The 20275-nt window shown below is 34.7% G+C and overlaps 1 pseudogene; it reads right to left on the bottom strand.

Annotated features, from left to right (window-relative positions):
- LOC18788133 overlaps positions 8969–20275 on the bottom strand; it is a 16437-nt pseudogene continuing 5130 nt past the window's right edge.

Below are 20275 nucleotides of genomic sequence, written 5' to 3' on the forward strand. Positions count from 1 at the left end.
AAGACTATGATGCAGGCCAACCAGAAAGCACAAGGCAATTGCAAGGTATATTCGTCAGACAGAGACACGTCAGTCCATCGATGAAAATGTGATGCAATATGGGCCTAAACCCATTAGCCTAACCCAAATTAATCCTAAATTTATTGGTTTGTGTGTGGCTTGATTGGATTTGGGTTTTGTTGAAAACTTGTTTCCAGTCCGGATTAGTTTGGCATTTGATAAATTGATACCCAAACAAATTGGTTTAATTTGGCCTCGCAAATAAACAGTACCCTATGATTTTTTTTTGTTGAGAAATTAGTACCCTATAGTTAGTCACTATCTTTTCTATTTTAACAATCACATATCCCGATCTTTTAAATTTGTTACAATGTGGTTCCGTCCTTAGGGTTTTTGTCAAACATCGCTGTTAGTTGCCTACGTGGCACTGTTGGTCCCACATTTTTCAAATTTTTTAATTTTAAAATAATTAAAATATGAATAAAATATTAAAAACCCAAAAAAATAAAATATTCTCAAATATTCTCTCTCTCTCTCTCTCTATCTCTCTCTCTCCAACGAACCCAGAACCCAGCTCTCTTTCTTCTCTCTGCTCTCTACCCCATGACACCACCCCTGCAAACTATACCACACCCTAGCCTGCAACCACATCCCCATGAACCCAAAAACCCAGACCCGATTTCTTCCCCCGAAACATGGATTTCTTCTCAAGGCACCGGCAGAGGAGAAAGAAGAAAACCCACCAAAAGGCCCAAACCACACACAAGAAATGAAGAAGAAGATGGTTCCAAAAATGGGTCTTGAGCCTTGAGGTTTTACATCAAACACAAGAGCTTGTTTTGTTGCAACAAAAACAGGCATAAAGCTACCAGAGCAACAACAGCAGCAGCAGCTAAAAGCAGAGCCGGTTCTGGGTTTTCTAAGGCCCAAGGCAAATTTTTAGATAGTGCCCTTTTAGATAAATTAAAAACAAAAATTACAAATTTTTTTTTTATCAACAAATTAATTTTATTAGGTAACAATTTTTAATTTTTATAAAAACACGAACAATAACAATTAGGGGTGGGCACGGTTCGGTTTGGACCGGTTTTTGCCTCAAATTAGAACCGATCCAATACTATTCATCCGGTTTGGTTCGGTTCGGTTTTAATAAAAAAAAATTCAAAAACTGTCCGGTTCGGTTTGAACCGGTTTCGATCCAGTTCCGGTTCCAGTTCGGTTTTGAACTGGATTATAAAAATTATTTTTTTAAATTACTTTTTAATACAATTCTCAACTGAAATATTATTTTTTTACTTGAAAATTAACAAATTATTCAATTTCATATAAAAAATAAATATTAAAGTGAGAAAAGAGAGATATTTTGACATTGAACTTGGATAAATATTATGTTTTTTTTAGTAAAATTAAAAATATAGCATTAAATATAAAATATATATTGAAAATATATATTTTTTTAGTTTCACCGGTTCGGTTCGGCCCGGTTCGGTTTTTGAAGACATGGAACCGGATCCGGAACCGGTCCAAACCGGTCCGGTTCGGTTTTTGACCGGTTTTTGACTTTTTGATCAACTCGGTTTTTTTTTGGTTTGATTCGGTGCGGTTCGGTTTGGATTTCCGGTTCGCCGGTTTGAGTGCCCACCCCTAATAACAATAAAACTAATCAACAAATAATAATAAAATTTGGATTTTGAGCATTTTTTTTTCTTCCACTCGAAACTTCAAATTTCCAATCGTGAAGAACAAGAATCTCTGTTGAGTTTTTTGCTAAATCAAATAAAAGGAAAATTAAGTTAACAAAGATGTCTCTTACAAAATTCTTATTATACACCTATTCATAAAAAAGAATGACACAAAGAAAAGACCTTCAAATTGCTAAAGCTTTCCAATGTGTGTTGCTACCACTACCGGGTCCTTTTTTTTTTTTTTTTTTTTTTTTTTTTGAGAACTCTTTGTTTCCATATGTTTAGTTTCATTAATTTTTGTTCTTTGAAATATTATATTATATAATTTATATTTAGTTTCCTAAAAAATCTCAAAAAGGTTTGGTGCTGCCATGATTAATGATTACATCTATTTCATTCTAGGACACTAACGGTTTTGGGTTTTTTTTTATAAAAAAATGTAAATATATATATAGGCTAAAAATACCATATTTTTGTGCCCCCCCCACAGTTTTGGGCCCTGGGCCAGGGCCGGCTCTGCCTAAGAGCTAGGTGTCTGTGTGTTCTGAGATTTCATTTCAGCTATGCATGCACTTTGGTAGCCTTTGTTTGAGTCAAAATTTGAATTAGGCCTAAAAAATTATAGCTTTTGCTTCTGTAAATTTAAGTATTGAGCTCTTGGGTTTTTGTAAATTTGGGAAGAACCCATTTGTATTTTGTTCTCTGAGAGTCTTTTGGGAGGTGGGTTTTTGTTGGTCTGAAAAAACTGGAGGTTGCTGGCTGGGTTCTTGGGTTTGTGTGTATTTTGGTCGGTGTTTATTTTGTTAGATGAAGGCCATGCCCCTACCCTTTGAGCAGTTTCAAGGGAAGGGGGTGTTAGATTTCTCTTCTTCAATTTCAAATTCACAGCCACCGCAAAATCAACATCTCCACCACCACCACAATCAGCAGCAGTAGCAGCAAAAGTGGAATCAAAACGGCAACAAGGAGAATTGCTATGTGGGCAGTCGATTCTGAGGTTGATTATGAGTGATATTGACGACCCTTCTCTTGGATTGAACAAGCTGTTGCAGAGTGGAAGCGGTTCTGATCAGCAAGATTTGGAATTCAGTGCAAGCTGGGGGGAAGAAATCGGGTCTAGGTTTCTGGGTTCGTGGGGATGTGGTTGCAGGCTGGGGTGTGGTATAGTTTGCAGGTGGTGGTGTCATGGGGTAGAGAGAGAGCTGGGTTCTTGGTTTTTTTGAGATTTTTTTAATTTTTTTGGTTTTTAATATTTTATTCATATTTTAATTAATTTAAAATTAAAAAAATTTGAAAAATGTGGGACCTATGGCGCCACGTAAGCAACTAACAAATAAATCTGACAGAAACCCTAACAACGGAATCACATTGTAACAAATTTAAAAGACCGCGGTATGTGATTGTTAAAATTGAAAAGATATGGACTAACATGCCTTCATGGTGTAACTATTGGATATTAAACTATAATTAACCCTTACTTCTATGCACAAAAAATATTTAACTCGAGCTGCAGTAGCGCAAAGATATCAAGCACTTCCACAAGACCGAGCAGAAACTGTCAGATAACAATGTAAGAATGGATACAACTGAAGCCACGGTTGGCATGTCCACCACATTCTCTTGCACACACAGTAAACCAATGTGGATGCATCTCATCGTTTCGATTAGTGAACTTTACATCAACACGGGATCTATGATGTAACACCCCGACTCCAAATTAAACCCTTTATTTAAGTTATTTAAATTATTTAAGAGAAATTACAAATTTACCCTTGAGATAAGGGCATTTGGTCATTTTCTTAAACGGAGAGAGTTTGGGGCGGTGACTAGTATTTTTGGATAGCTCGTACTGAGACGAGTTCGTAGACACGTAGTGGGCTTGAATCGGAGTTGTAACGAGAGAGATATGGTCAAAAGAAACCCAGTGGCACAATCAAGATTGCTAAGAGAAAATTTCAAATAATTTTGACTAAGAGAAAAATTCAAATAATTTCATAAAGGCAAGTTTGCTTCCATACTAATAATAACACTAGGTTGAAGATCACTAGTCTTCATCACTACAACTCTTCCTCCAATTATTACTCCAAATTTTTCAATGTCAAATTTTGATTTTCCGAGTATCATAGTCGAAGATAATGTCACAAAGAATATGTAGAAATTTTTAGTGTATTTTTCTTATTTTTTAATAATTTTTCGTGAATTTTTTAAGAAACTCACAAAAATGAAACATTAATGACACGTGACGCTATGAGATACTGACACAAGTTGGAAAAGCTGAAGACACACCCGTCAGGCACTGCCATGTGTCATTTTCTTCCATTTATTACTATTTTCCAATATTTTGACTTCCAAAAATCATAATAAATTCGTAATAAGTCTGAAAAATTCACCAAAAAATACCCCGGACTTCTTGCGATATGTTCAGCATCTTTTTAGACTTAAAATATAATTTTGATAAGAGAAAAATTTAAATAATTTCACAAAATCAAGTTCGCTTCCATACTAATAATAACACTAAGTTGAAGATCACTAGTCTTCATCACTACAACTCTTCCTTCAATTATTACTTCAAATTTTTCAATGTCAAATTTTGATTTTCGAGTATCATAGTCGAAGATAATGTCACAAAGAATATGTAGAAATTTTCGTTGTATTTTTCTGATTTTTTAATGATTTTTCATGAATTTTTAAAGATAAACTCACAAAAATGAAACATTAATGACAAGTGACGATATGAGATACTAACACCCGTTCTGACGACACACCCGTCAAGCGCTGCCATGTGTCATTCTCTTCCCTTTATTACTATTTTCTAATATTTTGACTTCCAAAAATCATAATAAATTCATAATAAATCTGAAAAATTCACCAAAAAATACCCCAGACTCCTTACGACATTTCCAACATCTTTTGAGACTTAAAATATAATTTTCACTAAGAGAAAAATTCAAGTAATTTCACAAAGTCAAGTTTATTTCCTTACTAACAATAACACTAAGTTGAAGATCACTAGTCTTCATCACTACAACTCTTCCTCCAATTATTACTTCAAACTTTTCAATGTCAAATTTTGATTTTCGAGTATCATAGTCAAAGATCATGTCGAAAGGAATTTGTAGAAAAGTTCGGTGTATTTTTTTGATTTTTAAAAAATGATTTTTCATGAATTTTTTGAGATGAACTCACAAAAATGAAAGATTAATGATACGTGGCGCTATGAGATACTAACACCCGTTGGAAAAGCTTATGAAGCACCCATCAAGCGCTACCATGTGTCATTCTCTTCCATTTATAACTATTTTTCAATATTTTGATTTCAAAAAATCATAATAAATTTGAAAAATTCACCAAAAATACCCTAGACTCCGTACAACATTTTCTACACCTTTTGAGATGTAAAATATAATTTGTCTAAGAGAAAAAGTTAAATAATTTCTTAAAGTCAAGTTTGCTTTTGTAACAACAATAACACTAAGTTTAAGATCATTACTGGTCCTCCAATTATTACTTCAAAATTTCCATAGTCAAATATAGATTTTCAAGCTTTATAGTCGAAGATACTGTCATAAGGAGTTTGTAGAAATTTTTGATTTTTTTAAAATTATTTTTTGTAAATTGTTTAATATAAAAACACAAAAATGAACCTTTGATGACAGGTAGCACTACGCGAGAATGACACCCGTCAGAAACATTGATGACACACCTCTCAAGTATTGCCACTTGTCATTCTCTTCCATTTAATATGATTTTTCGATGCTATAACTTCCAAAAATTATATTAAATTCATAAAAAATCCGAAAAATACACTAAAACTTCTTGTGATACTTCTCTACTTCTTTTGAGTTTATCTAAAAAAATTCATAAAAATATTTTAATACTTCTGAGTTAAAAAATAAAAATAATATTTATGAAGCTTTAGTTAATAGTAAATCAAGTGATGTTGAAGATCTAATGAATCCTTTTGAAGCCTTTATGAAACATATTTTGGTGGCAAACAAGTGACTTGTGTCATTTCTCTATTATTTTATTGCATTACTTTTAAAATTATAAAAATAGACAAAAGCTTTTAAACATGTTCCTGACTCTTCGTATTTGAAGTGTCAAGGCCACCAAAGCTTTAAACAAGGGCATGCACAAATTAAACGAACACCCAATATTGAACCCAAAAAGAATGAAAAAAGAGTCCCAATTTAACATTCAGAGGAATACTAAACATCGACCTCAACCTTGGCACCTGAAATTCACAAAATGAACAAAGAAAAGGTGAATTAATTAAGAAAAAGAGGGGAAATGATATAAGAGGAAAGGAGAGGGAGGAGGACCATGGAACTCATGAGGACGATGGTAAACAGTCTCTCAGATATGGAGGCCTTACCATGACTAAAATATAAAATAAAATTCAGAGACTTGAGAAAGATCAATATACAAACCAAAAGGGATGGAGAATGAGTGGGAAGAGGCTTGAATCTACGAAGCCATAAATAAAAAAATAAAAAAATTAGCCCTGTCTTCTAAATAAAACCCCTCAAAACTACACCTACAACACCAAATTGTTCACATACCCGCACACCCAATACCCCTTTCCCAAAAAGGAAAGCGATAGATCCAGATTGGTAGCCACTCATGACAGTTTTCATGGTAGAAAAATTTCTGAAGGGGAGAGGAGTGATGCTTTGTATAGAAATGGAAACAAGGAAATGAGTGGTAGATGGAAAGATAGATGAGAAAAGAGGGATGTTGTTCATGGAGATTGAAAAATCCACAGGAATGGTAAGGTGGGATGGGTAAAGCTGATTGCTTTCAGTTTTTTAATATAATTTTTGGGTAAAAATATCTACGTTCAAGGGCAGGACAACAGTTAATGCGGAAAAAAATGGCGCCCTGCACGGGAATGAAAAATTTCTCGAAAAAGTTTTGGAGGAGAGAGGAGAGAGAACAAGTTGAGGGTTTGATTCTAGTACAACTATTTCACTTACAATTGCTTTTTGCAAAACCATTAGATTAGATTCAACGGTATTCTTATGTAAGGTTCTTACATAAGTGTTCTTACTAAATAACCGCTCTCTGATATTGATAAAAAACAAATTGGTTTAATTTGGCCTCTCAGGGCTTGTTTGGTAGGCCTTACTGGGCTGGACTGGGTTATATAACACTTGAAACCCATGTTTAGTAAGAGGAGGTACTAAGTTAAATGGGATTGTATAGGACAACAGTAAAAAAAACACCTCACTCGCTATTCTAATATTGCTAGGCTGAAAAGGGGTTCGCAAAATAACACCCACTCTATATAGAACAAGCGAGTCTTAAGTCCTCTTTCTCTCTCGTTTCCTTCAGCATTGCCTCTCCTCTCTCTCTTATTTCCTACTAAGGTAAGTTTTTTGGCCTTCTCTGGAGATGACCCATAACTCCTATACCAACCTCCATAACTTCTGGCCTTCTTTGGAGATAACCCACTTCGACTCCAAGGCCAGCCTTCACCACAGTCAGATCCTTGGCTTGAATCAAACTGCTCAACGCCATAACCTCCACCATAGCCTCCCTCCACCGTCACCACCCAATCTATAGAACAGTAATAGCCACCACCGACCCAATTGAACAAATTGAGAGTTATTGTGGTGGTTTGAATTATGTGCTTCAGTATGATTTTGTTGCTGTTTTCACATGGGTTATATAAAACCAAGCAGCACTAGCACTCATGGGAGGAGAGGATGTATGAAGAGAGATGAGAGAGTGAAAAAATAGGGGACGCATGTGGGTGGTAGGGAATCTGAGTTGGGAGAAGAAAAGTCAAGAAGAAGGTGGAAGGAAAAGTGTGCTAACATTTTTTTATATATATAATCTTGTTTTAATTAAACATTAGTTTCAGATAATTTTAGGTTTCCTTTTATAATAAACATTAAAATATTAATGAAAAAATAAAAGTTGAAAAGAAATGACACTTCATTGTTTATCTTATTCTCATATCCTACTACAATCTGTATTTATTTTGGGAAAGAAAAATTGTATGTATAAAAATAAAAAATAAAAAATAAACTATTATTAGATGCATACTTGTTCGGTTTATCAATTAACCAATAAAATTCAACTTTTTTTCTCTATCATTTTCACTTATTATTAAAGATAATTCTAGATTTTTTTTTCCTCTATTTTGGGACTACCTAAGCTAAAACCTTTTTTAAAAATTTTTTTTAAATACCCAAGTTAAACCTTGGGCTTTAAAAAGAGGGACTTTTTTTTTTCTTTTTTCTTATAATTTTCTTTGGTAATTCGTATTTATATTTATACATCACAACAACACCTAATAAATTTTTTGGTGTCTGCCTGAGTAATTAGAAATAATTAAAAAAAAATATTTTTTAGTCCAACACAACACCAAACATAGGTCTTCACTATTTTTACAATCCAGCTTCTTAGTCCGACGCAACACCAAACGTAGGTCAGTACTTAATCCAGCTTAGGCCAATCCGAGCTAATCCAAGTCAGTCCCAAGATTTAGTCCAGTCCATGACTGTCCGCCGTACCAAACGACCCCTCAAATAAACCACAATTGGTTTTACTTTATGTACAGAAAATATTTAACTTGAGCTGCAGTTGTTCAATGAACACGCGTACCAAGGATCTCATACACTTCCACAAGACCAAGCAAAAACACAGCAAGCTACAAATAATAGCTAACCAAAATGAGTTGCTAAATTTTTGAGTTTTCAGATAACAATGTATCCAGAATTTTTAATCCACTGCATCACTCAAACTCAAAGCAATGGGAATTTTATTTTATTTTTTCTTGAGATCAAATGGTTATTTGGATCTGATTAAAAAAAAAGTAAATGTGTTTATGAGTTTGTAGTATTTTTCAGAGTTTGGTGAGTTTTTAAAGATCGGGAAATATTGGAAATCAAGAAATGATGTGGCTAAATTTTGCCCGTCAGATCCTTGACTGGTAATCTGATCCTGAGACAAACCTTGGGCCAGGTAAGGGACACGTGTCATGCTGAGTGTTGACCACTTGTGCCAGCTAGGTGTAGCTGGAATAGGATTGAAAGGACACGTGTTGCTCTCTTCTTTGCCCATGTGTGGACGAGTCTTCAAACATGGAGGGGGATCCCCGAAATCATGACTTTTAAGACAGCGACAACAAATAACTAAACAAGGAGATGCATAAAACCTTGACCCGTCATTGAGGGATAGGATCCAAGTTCATACATAAATTTTATAATTTATGAATTTTTATTTATAGATATTATCCACAATGTATCGGTGGACGGATTTTGTAAGGGTATTATCGACAATTAATAACTCAGTTGTAGGTGATCATAACATATTAGCTAGTGAGCGTAAAGCTCAGTAATTGAAGCCTCATTTTCTGATATTTCAGCAGATCTAGATCCAGTCGATTGTTTCAACCCGAATCGTACTTTAGTCCATGCTGCTGTGGGCGAAGAATGCTGGTGCTGAGGGAATTGGGAGATTGAGAGAGTGGCTATTTAACATGAGAACAGTTGAAGCCTGGTTGGTCTCTCATGTAGATTCTCCTGAACATGAATGTACATCTCAATATTTCAGTTCAGAAGCAAATAATATTCATAATACATAATTTATACATACATAGCTAAAAAGATCCTCTGCTTCCCATTAATGTGAAAGCTACTAGTTTTATGACCACTGCATAATTCCCGAACCAGCACTCCAAAGCTAAACACATCTGATTTAACAGAGAACTTTTCATGATATATATACTCAGGAGCCATATATCCACAAAAGAATTGACATATCTGTAAGTAAATCAATCTCCACACAAGTACATGAAACAAGAGAACGAGTCAAAAACAAAATGAACTAAATATGACAAAACTAAAATAGGGCTGTATAGAATGTTGTGTTACTTACAAGTCCCAACGATTCTACTTGTATCACCTTTGAGTTTGGTCAACTACAAACAACCTTGCCATTCCAAAATCTGAATTTTTGGATTCATCTCATCAACAAAATGTTGCTAGCTTTCATATCTCCTTGAATAATTCGAAGCCCAAAATTTTGGAGAAGATAAAGAAGTCCCCTAACAATGCCTCCAATGATTTTGTACCGTCTCTCCCAATCTAGAAGTGAGCACTTAATGGGATCTATATATTGAAAACTAATAATTAGCTGATGTGCAATCTTCAACAACATTTAACTCAAAAAAATTGATTGTTATAATACATTATCCAGACAGCAGGAGAGAACAAAAACTGTACCAAAAATGAACTGATCAAGACTTGCATTAGGAACAAACTCATAGTGGTGGATCTATGCACAAGACAGGATGGGTGACCGCCCATCCCAAAGTTTTTTTTTTATTTTTAAAACCTACATATGTTATAAGGGCAGCCTCAAATTTAAAAAATTAAAAGCTAACCCAATACACATGTTGTCCATCTAAAAGGAAGTGGTCCCATATCTTTTCTCTCCTCTTTTGGCTATATCACATCAGCTTGTTTATCTCTTCCAGGGTTAATCGTTTTATTAGTCCCTGAATTTAGACTCGAATTGCATTTGAGTACCTCAATTTCCAAAATGGTTTCCGTGGTCCCTTAACTTTTGTTTTGTTAGGACAAATGGTCATGTCGTCAATTTTGTTAACTTTTCTGTTAAATGCAAGGGCAAAATGGTACTTTTGTATCAAAATTGATTAAAATATGAATAAAAAATTAAAATTAAACTCTCTCTCTCTCTCCTCCTCTATCCCGATTTCTATTCCGCCAAAACTTTATTTATTATTAGTTTTGTTGGTTTTTTATTTGATTTTCTTTTATTGTTATTTTAAAGATATAATTTTTTATTCATTTTTTTGGTTTTAATATAAAAATACTATTTTGCCCCTGCATTTAACAGAAAATGTTAACAAAATTGATGGCAGGACCATTTGTGCAAACGAAACTAAAGTTAAAGGACCACGGGAACTATTTTAGAAATTGAGGTGCTCAAATGCAATTCGGGTCAAAGTTCAGGGACTAATAAAACGATTAACCCTCTTTGCTATTTTATAGTAACCCGACGGTAGCAACATGCGGCAATATATTTTCCTGCTACACTACTACAAAAAGTGAAAAAGACGACCAGAAAACAACGACGGTCTAAGTGAAAACCGTCGTGGTTTTTAAAAAGACGACAGTTCTAAAAACACCGTCGTGTAATACAACCTTAGACAACTAAAAAATGGAGATTCAAATGGCTGTTCAAAAACAACGACGTACCTAATTAAACAACCGACGTCTATTTGAAACAGATTTCCGCAGTGTAAAATCAATGCCAACAAAGAACGGCAGAAGTTATGAATCGACCGACGTAGAAAGTAAAGACGACGATTTCAATAAAAACCGCCGTTTTTACTCATAAAATAACACGACGAGGTTTTCGTATAAGACGCCGTATAATTACAAACAAATCCACGGCTTTAAAATACAAAATATCGCCGTATTAAATTAATGTACAACGACGGAAAATATAAATATATCGACGTCATTCTCGTATAGTTCTACGACGTTATCTTTAAATCGTACAATAAAATTTAACGTCGTATGTATTCATTTTATACGTCGTACCTTTAATTTTAACCGTCGTCTTAATAAGAATTTTTGTTAACAATTTTTTTCTTTGATTTTCTTATCCTACGTCGGTAGATCTACTTAATGACAAGAATTGAAATAACCACGACGGTTTATATAGAAAACCGCCGACATAATCAGATTTGTCTGAGATCCCAAGGGTTACGAAATCTTACCAGATGGAACTCTGTTCCACATCATAATCTTAACAGATGACACAGATTTGCAATCAGAGAGACAATTTTTTGGAAGTTGATGATGTGTGTGCGTTTGTGTATCTACAAATATTATACCTAACGTCGTTGCAAATTTGCAATCAGAGAGACAATTTTCAACGACGGTTATATTATACCTAACGACGTTTAAAAAACAAATCAACGTCGCTCAACAAATATATTACGTCGTCTTAGTCTTACTTAAGACGACGAAACATGATGACAGTAATACAAAAACAGTCGTTGTTTTTATATTCTTATTTTATTTAAATCTGTCATCCAAAAAAGAAACTTTACATATTCCAGAACATTAAACTGAAAGGTCACGGGAAAAAAAATTCTATTCATAATTTAAAAATTCAAATCCACGTCGGTTATATTAAACCTAACGACGTTAAATGAAAAGATTCCACGTCGCAAAACAAATATTGCGTCGTGTTAGTTAAAAACGACGGCATAACAAAAAATCGTCGTTGTTTCAAACCGAATTAATTTAAAATTTATTCGGGAAAGCAAAATCTATTTATAATTTCCTCAGGTTAGTAATATTGCGTCGTGTTAGTTTACAAATTCTAGAACATTAATTTCCCTCATTTTAAATTTCCTCGGGAAAGAAAAATGTATTTATCACGCTTTGTAATTGAAAACTAAAACTGAAAGAATTCGGGAAAAAAAACTCTATTTATAATTTAAAAATAAAATCCACGTCGGTTGTAGTACACTTAACGACGTTTAACAAAATAATCTACGTCGGTAATTATAAATCTACCGCCATCTTACCTTAATATAGACGACGAGAAAAGACGACGGTAGAACAGAAAACCGCCGTTGTTTCAGTTTCTTTAACAGTTTGGTCCTTTATCTTTCTGCAGGACTTGTATAGTTCAAAGCATTGACAATGTCTTCATCATATCTTCCAGCAAATACTGATTCGATTGCTCATGCGTTAGAGGCCATCTGAAGCCATTTCTATTCTTTATCGCATTCTTGAAACCCATCTTCTTCTTCTGAAGCTCTACGGATAAAGGAAGAGGCTATCACAAATCTGACGGATCTTCTTAGCCAAGAAAATCAAGCAGATTTCCCTGAGAAGCGAACTTTCCTTCGACAGCGAGTGGAGGCCAGGCTTGCATCACTTTTGATGGAAAGCAAGGAGTATTCAGAAGCACTAAGTGTCCTATCAGGCTTGATCAAGGAAGTGAGAAGGGTAGTTGACAAGCTTCTTCTTGTGGACATATATTTGATGCGAGTAAGCTCAATTTATCTTTGAGAAAGACATCCAAATTATTGTCTTTGAGACGTGAGAGACTGAGAGAGGAAGAACTTGGAACCCTAAATGTAAACCGAAAATGAATGAAAGCGACAAATTTATAGAATAAATTTTTAAAACCAACGGCGGTCCTTACAAAAAAACCGCCGTTTAAATTGTAAAATTAACGTCGGTATGATCGACGTATATTACAGAAATCCACGTCGGTACATTAATAAAAACGACGTGTTAAATAATCTACCATGACGCGAGTTATTACTTATGTACTTTAATTTTTGAGTTTACTACGACGGTACCTACAACACTACTGTCGTATTTATTTACCACGTCCGAAGTTAAATTTACCGTCGTATTTTGTAATTTATACGTCATAGTTATATGTAACCGCCGTATTATTTTTTTGAAATGGTTTTATATGTAAGCAACTTTTCGTCTACCTGACATACACATGCGCTGTTTCCAAACCCGATTAAAAATTTCAATCTCCCAGAGAAAACTTTTAGACTTTTTTCCTTGTCAGAGCACTGTCAGAGTATCTCATCGTCTTCCTCTCGTCTTCTTCGTCGTCTCTGAACTTAAACATAATCTTCCTCTTGCTTTCATTGCACGCAAAAGGTAAGCTTTCATTTTCACTATTTTGGTTGCTGTTTTGCATGCTCATACGTTTTTTGTTTGAAAAATCTTTTTACCTTTTTTCTGGCCAAAATCATTTTACTTCTTTCCAAGTTCGATAAAATATACAGACAAAGAGGGAAAGTTTCCAACTTTGAAGACAACTACCTCAACTAAATAAGACGACGGTAGCTTCTTATTTACGTGGTTAAATATGTAGACCACGACGGTTCGTCAGTCGTTCTAGCGTCGTCTGAAAATTGACAAAGTTATTTTTAAAATTATAATCTTTTTTTTATTTGCTTGTTTAATTGCAGGTTTGATTTCTCTGAACAATGGTTTTTGTTTTTCCCTAATTTGATAAAATATAAAGAAAAAGAAAGTAGGGTTGGTATCTAATATAGACGACAGTATCTTATTGTTTTACGTCGTGTGAATGTTAATACCACGACGTCATATTAAAATATCGTCGTCTATATAAGATTCCAAAACTTTCTTTGTTGGCCTTGTATTTTATCAAATTAGAAAACAAAAACCATGGTTCAGAAAAATCAAATCTGCAATCAAACATTCACAGAGAAAGAAAGAAGGGTTTTGGATCCTTATATAGACGACGGTATATTACTACTGACGTCGTGTGAACATCAATACCACGACGTTATATAAATATTTCGTCGTTTATAGTTAATTATCACGTCGTTTATAGTTAATTATTTCGTCGTTGTTTAATTACCTTGGTTTTAAACATTTATTACGTCTGAGATTATTTCATTGCGTCGTTTAAAATCATATCATACGTCGTATTTTATTAATAACCGTCGTTTGTGTTCTTAATCTTTTCCTGAAATATTTTCACTTGCAGTTTTGTCTGTAAAAATAGTTTCTCACCAAGACCAAAGTAAGGATTCTGGCTCCAAGAAAAATGGAGGTAAGGAGCTTGGAATGGTACCTCCTCAAGTGAAGCCTTCGAAGAAGATGAAGTTTGCTTCATCATCTGCTGAGACAGAACCAACCAGCACGACAACAATCTCTGATGATTCAAAGTCTGGTCGAGGTATGAGCACAATGCCTCGTGTTGTGAAGAGAAAACTTCAGAAACTGAGGCCAATTGTTGAGTACAATAAAAGGGGGAAAGGAATTGGCCAAGCACATAGTGAGATGCAGTCCTACATTGGTGTGTTGGCACGCTCCAGAGTTCCACTTGTGGACATGAAATGGGCTCAAATCCCCAAGGATATAAAGGAGCAGATTTGGGAAGCAGTTGACATTGCTTTTGTGGTAGGTCAAGGGGGCAAGAACTCTGTGTTAGCTTCTGCTGCCAAGAAATGGAAGGATTTCAAGTCTACACTAACGAGGCATTATATCCTTCCATACACCAATGACAGGGAGAGATTAAGCCAACCCCCTGAAACATATAAATTCATAGAGAAAGCACAATGGGATGCCTTTGTAGCTTCAAGGTTATCCAAAGATTTTGAGTCTGTGCATTCTCAACATGCACAGATTAGGGAGAAACTTGAGTACAATCATCGATTGTCTCGAAAAGGATATGCTGGTTTGGAGGATCAATTGGAGGAAACCATGCCTGGGGTAGAAATTGATCGATCTACCTTATGGAAAAGAGCTAGACAGGACAAACATGGTAACATCCCGGATCCAAAGGTGGCAGAGAAAGCAAAATTAATTGTAAGCCTACTCACTCTGTTTTAAATTTTTATTAAACTGTGAATAATTCTTATTACGTCTTATGTTATATTTTGCGTCGTGTGAATGATATTACCACGTCGAAATTTTTTAAAAAACGTCGTTAAAGGTCTAAATCAGGAATCACTACTCTGTTTTCTGTAATTATAGCATAAGATGTCGGTGGTTCATTTTCGCGTCGTTTGTATTGAATTACTACGTCGAAATGTTTTAAACAAGGTCGTTAAAGGTGTGAATATTGAATCATCCCTCTGTTATCTGTAAATAAAGCATAAGACGTCGGTGGTTTATTCATTTCGTCATTTTAAAAACTAACCACGTCGGTATAACTACCGTCGTGATATATTATAATAACGTCGATTTATATGTTATTGCGTCATGTGAAATTATATAATACGTCGTTTGTATATAAATAACCGTCGTGTGTTTTTGTTCTTACTTTTTTATATATCTTTGTTTTAGGATGAATTGCAAAAACAAGTCTCGGAAGGCAAAGTCACTGTATCTGGCAGCAATGATGTGCTGACCATGGCTTTGGGCCCCGAGCATCCAAGCAGAGTGAGAGGAGTAGGTGCTGGGATCTCACCAAGGAAATATTTCAATTTACCCAAACCACAGAGAGTGAGCTTTGACGACCGTTTGAAGGACAGTTTAAGAGTTCTCCTTCAAGAAGAGACTAAAATGATGGAAGCTAAGGCAAGGGAAGAGGCTTTAAGGATGGAGGCTGGAACGAAACAATTGGTAGAGGCTGAGAGGGAGCATTTCCTGAGTCAGCTTTCCCAATGAATTCCCAATTTTGATCCAAGCATGCTTAAACCCAGAATTAGCCAAAGTCCCAAAAATCCAATGTCTGACAAAGCAAGCTGCTCTGGAGGTGATGTGAGATCCCTACATTTTGAGGATGATACTGCCAAAAATGGGAAACATCAGGAAGAAAAGGTAACATATCTGAACTTTGAATTCTCTGTTTTTTTTAAAAGCATTAGACGTCGTTATTATTAATAAAACAGTCGTTTGAAATACATACCACGACGATTTTAAAATTAAACCGTCGTTTGTATTTCAATACCACGTCGTATTTAGTTTACTTGTTTTACACGCCATTAAACGTCGTTATTTTTAAAACTTTGTGGTTTTTAGACGACGGAGTTAGTCATTCCCGACGTAATAGATGAAGAGAAGAAAGAAGAAAAACAAGATGAAAAGGAGAAAGAAGATGACGACCAGGTATGTTCACATAACTTTGCCTTTTTTATTTGTTTTTCAAAATTCCAGACGTCGATATTTTTCTTTAAACCGTCGTTTGTTTACAACTTAGACGGCGGAATTTTTTTCTAAGACGTAATAAATTATTCACCACGACGGTTTCTTCACCGTCGTTTAAATTCTTTTCAGACGACGTTTTATTCCTTAAACCGTCGTTTTTATTGAATTACCACGTCATTTTTTTATTTCTTTAAACAGGTTATTAAAGTTGTTGATTATTCAAATATGGAGGCGCCATCTTCTTTAAAATCCCTTTGTCGTTATGTGGAAACGACACTCGTGCCTCAGGATAAGACCCTGCACTTTACAATTGATAAGGAGGTGTTTGGTCTAGAGCGCGATACCTTCCTCCTGCCTGAAGATATTACACAATTTGCAGGCATGGAAGAAATAGGAGCCACTGTCATTGCTGTATATATGAGGTTTGTCATTCTAAAATAATACGTCGTTGGTTTATTTATTGCGTCGTCTTAACTAACTAACCACGTCGTTAGTATGTACCGTCGTGATAAATATATTATAACGTCGTTGTCTATTTCAGTACGTCGTGTGAAATTTTATAATACGTCGTTTTGTTATACATAACCGTCGTGTGTTTTTTTTGTGTATATGAGGTTTGTCATTCTAAAATAATACGTCGTTGGTTTATTTATTGCGTCGTCTTAACTAACTAACCACGTCGTTAGTATGTACCGTCGTGATAAATATATTATAATGTCGTTGTCTATTTCAGTACGTCGTGTGAAATTTTATAATACGTCGTTTTGTTACACATAACCGTCGTGTGTTTCTTTGTGCTAACTGGTTTATATTATTTTATATATTTAGGTACTTACACGATGTTTTGAAACGAGCAAATATGTGCAGCATGGTTGGCTTTATCGACCCTGCTACAGTTAGTGCCAGCTCTGGCACAATAGCTGACAGATCACGCCTATTAGCAGCTCGACTTTAGAGGACTGACGGTGAACAGATTTTCCTGATGCCTTACAATCCAGGGTTAGTCTCCTTTACAGGATTTTGTTTTTATGATTTTCAATAAATGACAGCGTATAAACTAACCACGTCGGTGTTTTATTTTATTGAGTCGTTTGAAACTACTAACCACGTCGGTAGTTATTTATCGTCGTGATAAATGTATAATGTCGTCGATTGCTACTTTATTTCGTCGTGTGAAATATTATAATACGTCGTTTTTGTAAATAACCGTCGTTTTTATATTAATTTTGTGCAGCCGTCATTGGATCTTGCTGATTGTAAGAGCAAAGAGAGAAACCGTCTATTTTCTGGATCCTCTGCCAGGAAATCGTGTGGTCAATGAAGAGGCCAAAAACATTGTGAACAGTGCTATAAAAATTTATAATTCTCACATAGCTAGACCAGGCCGTAAGGCAGTCATTTGGAAAACTCTGTCAGGCACACCAAAGCAACCCAGCAGTGTCGAATGCGGGTATTATGTGATGCGCTTCATGAGGGACATCATCATGGATCCTTCCTTGGGGTTTGAGAAGAAGGTAAGAAGAAATTACCTTCATACATTTTACGTCATTTTTTGTATTATCAACGACGGTCATGTAAAATTACCGTCGTTGAGTAGATATAGTACGTCGGTTATGAAAAATATCGTCGTCTGTGATTGAATTTCTTTTTATTTATAAACCTTATAGTCATTGTTTATGCAGTATGCCAAGGGAAAACAGGAAGCGTCATACCCCCAAGAAGCAATTGATGAAGTCCGGAATGAATGGGCAGAGTTTGTTTGCCTTCACCTGGAATAAGGGAATTATTGAACACTTGATATTTATGTATAATGTACAAATTTTGTCTATAATATATAATGTAAAAATTTGTTGAGGTTTTCTTAAATTAAAAAAAAAACAAACATACAAATTGCGTAACCGACGTGTAATACATTTCCAACGACCTAATAAAGTCAAAAACCGTCGTTTTTTGTTGTTTCGTTTTAAACAAATCCGACGTAAAAGGATATTTAGACGACGTTCTTTGAACAATTGAGTCGTTTATGGTTTACAACGTCTTCAATTTCTTAAGGGTTCAGGGTAGTACTTTGTAACGACAGCGGTTAAGTCGTGGAATATATATTTTACGTCGGATAGTTAAATATCCGCCATGGTTTCTCATTTAAACGACGTCATTTTAACAACTTAGTCGTCTATTACAATTTACAAAGTCTACAATTTATTAACACCGACGTGGTTTGTTGTTGTGATAAGAATATTTTATTATTTTTATATCAAAATATTCAAAATAAATTTAAAATAAATCAGAAAAATGCAAAGTCAACTCCTATGAAGTCATTGATATATTTTCTTCCCCCAAAACCTTGAAAAAATTCATTTTGAATAACAAAAATTTAAAATGACCATCCAAAACAAAATTGTTTTGATGAGTCATAAAATAACTTCTAGTTTTATGGTTTATGGTTTAGAGTCTAGGGTTTAGAGATTAGGGTTGTTATTTATTGGGGTTTATTTTTAAAGTATAATTTTTGGGTAGTCTAGGGTATATATTAGGCTGTAAAACCATAGACCCTTTTATAAACTTAATTTTTAAAATTATATAATTTAGTTTTAAGGGTTTAGGGTATTAATTGTTAACGACGGTGGTTGAGTCGTGGAATACATATTTTACGTCGTGCAGTAAAATATCCGACATGGTTTCCACTTTAAACGACGTCATTTTAATATGTAAGTCGTCTATTATAATTTACAACGTTTTCAATTTGTTAACCCCGACGTGGTTTTTCAGTCGTCTTTATATCAAAATATTCAAAATTAATTTAAAATTAATCCGAAAAATGAAGCGTCAAAATAAACGGCGTTACGTTCAGTGTTTCCGTCGTGGAATATTACATTTACGTCGGTTCTTGTAGAACTTTCGCCATGGTTTTTCTTTCGACGTTTTAAAGAGCGCGCGTCCTAAATTTTTTTATATTTGGCTCTTATTCTTATACTTCTAACCCTGAACCCTAAAATTTTCAGATTTCGCGCAACATAACATTCGCTCTCTCACTTCTGCTCTAATTAAAAGTTGCACTCTCCAGGCTCCGTCGAATCTGTGAGCTCGTCCAACCTGTAAGTACAAACCCTATCTTCCCCTTGTAAATTCATTGAATGATATTAGGTTGTTTTGTTAAAGGGTTTTAGGTATATGCTTTGCGATATGTTAATAATGTGCTTATAGGTATGGGTTCATGGATTTTCTGTTTAATGGGTTCATGGATTACATTATCTGTTATGTTGAATTGGGAATGGATTTAATTTTGTCGGATCTTTTAATCACCCTATGTTATGTTGAATTGGGAATGGATTTATTGTTTTCATGCTTGGTTTCATGTATATGTTGGTTTCTTGCTTGGTTTCATATATATGTTGTGTTCTTAATGGGTTTTGGGTTCTTGAAAATAAACTGAGACACGACGCCTTTTTAGGCATACGACGACGATTACACGACGGTTTATGAAAAAACCGTCGTTGTATTACTTATACACGACGCTTTTTTCATAAACCGTCGTTTGTATTACTTATATTAGACGACGTCTGTTGAAAATCCGTCGTCTATATATGCCAAATACGTCTGTTTTTGTTTAAAACCCGTCGTCTCTGTTGTGTATTACTTGCTATTAGATCTTTGTATAATTTGCTATAGTGATGGTCATTGCCTGTATTTTCACTTTATTATAGATAATAGGTTATAGTGTCGGAGATGGATAAGTCATGGATACACTCGGATAGAAGATCGAAGGCATATGAGTTTGGGGTGGAAGCATTTTTGAACTTTGCTGTAGAAAATCTTCTAACTACAACACATATCCGTTGTCCATGTGTTAAATGTGTTAATTTGAAGTTGTTTGGGGTTGGAATTATAAGGGATCACTTATACTTTAATGGAATGACCAAAGCTATAAGAATTGGACAT

Source organism: Prunus persica, chromosome G1 (assembly GCF_000346465.2).
Source record: "Prunus persica cultivar Lovell chromosome G1, Prunus_persica_NCBIv2, whole genome shotgun sequence".
Taxonomy (NCBI): Eukaryota; Viridiplantae; Streptophyta; class Magnoliopsida; order Rosales; family Rosaceae; genus Prunus; species Prunus persica.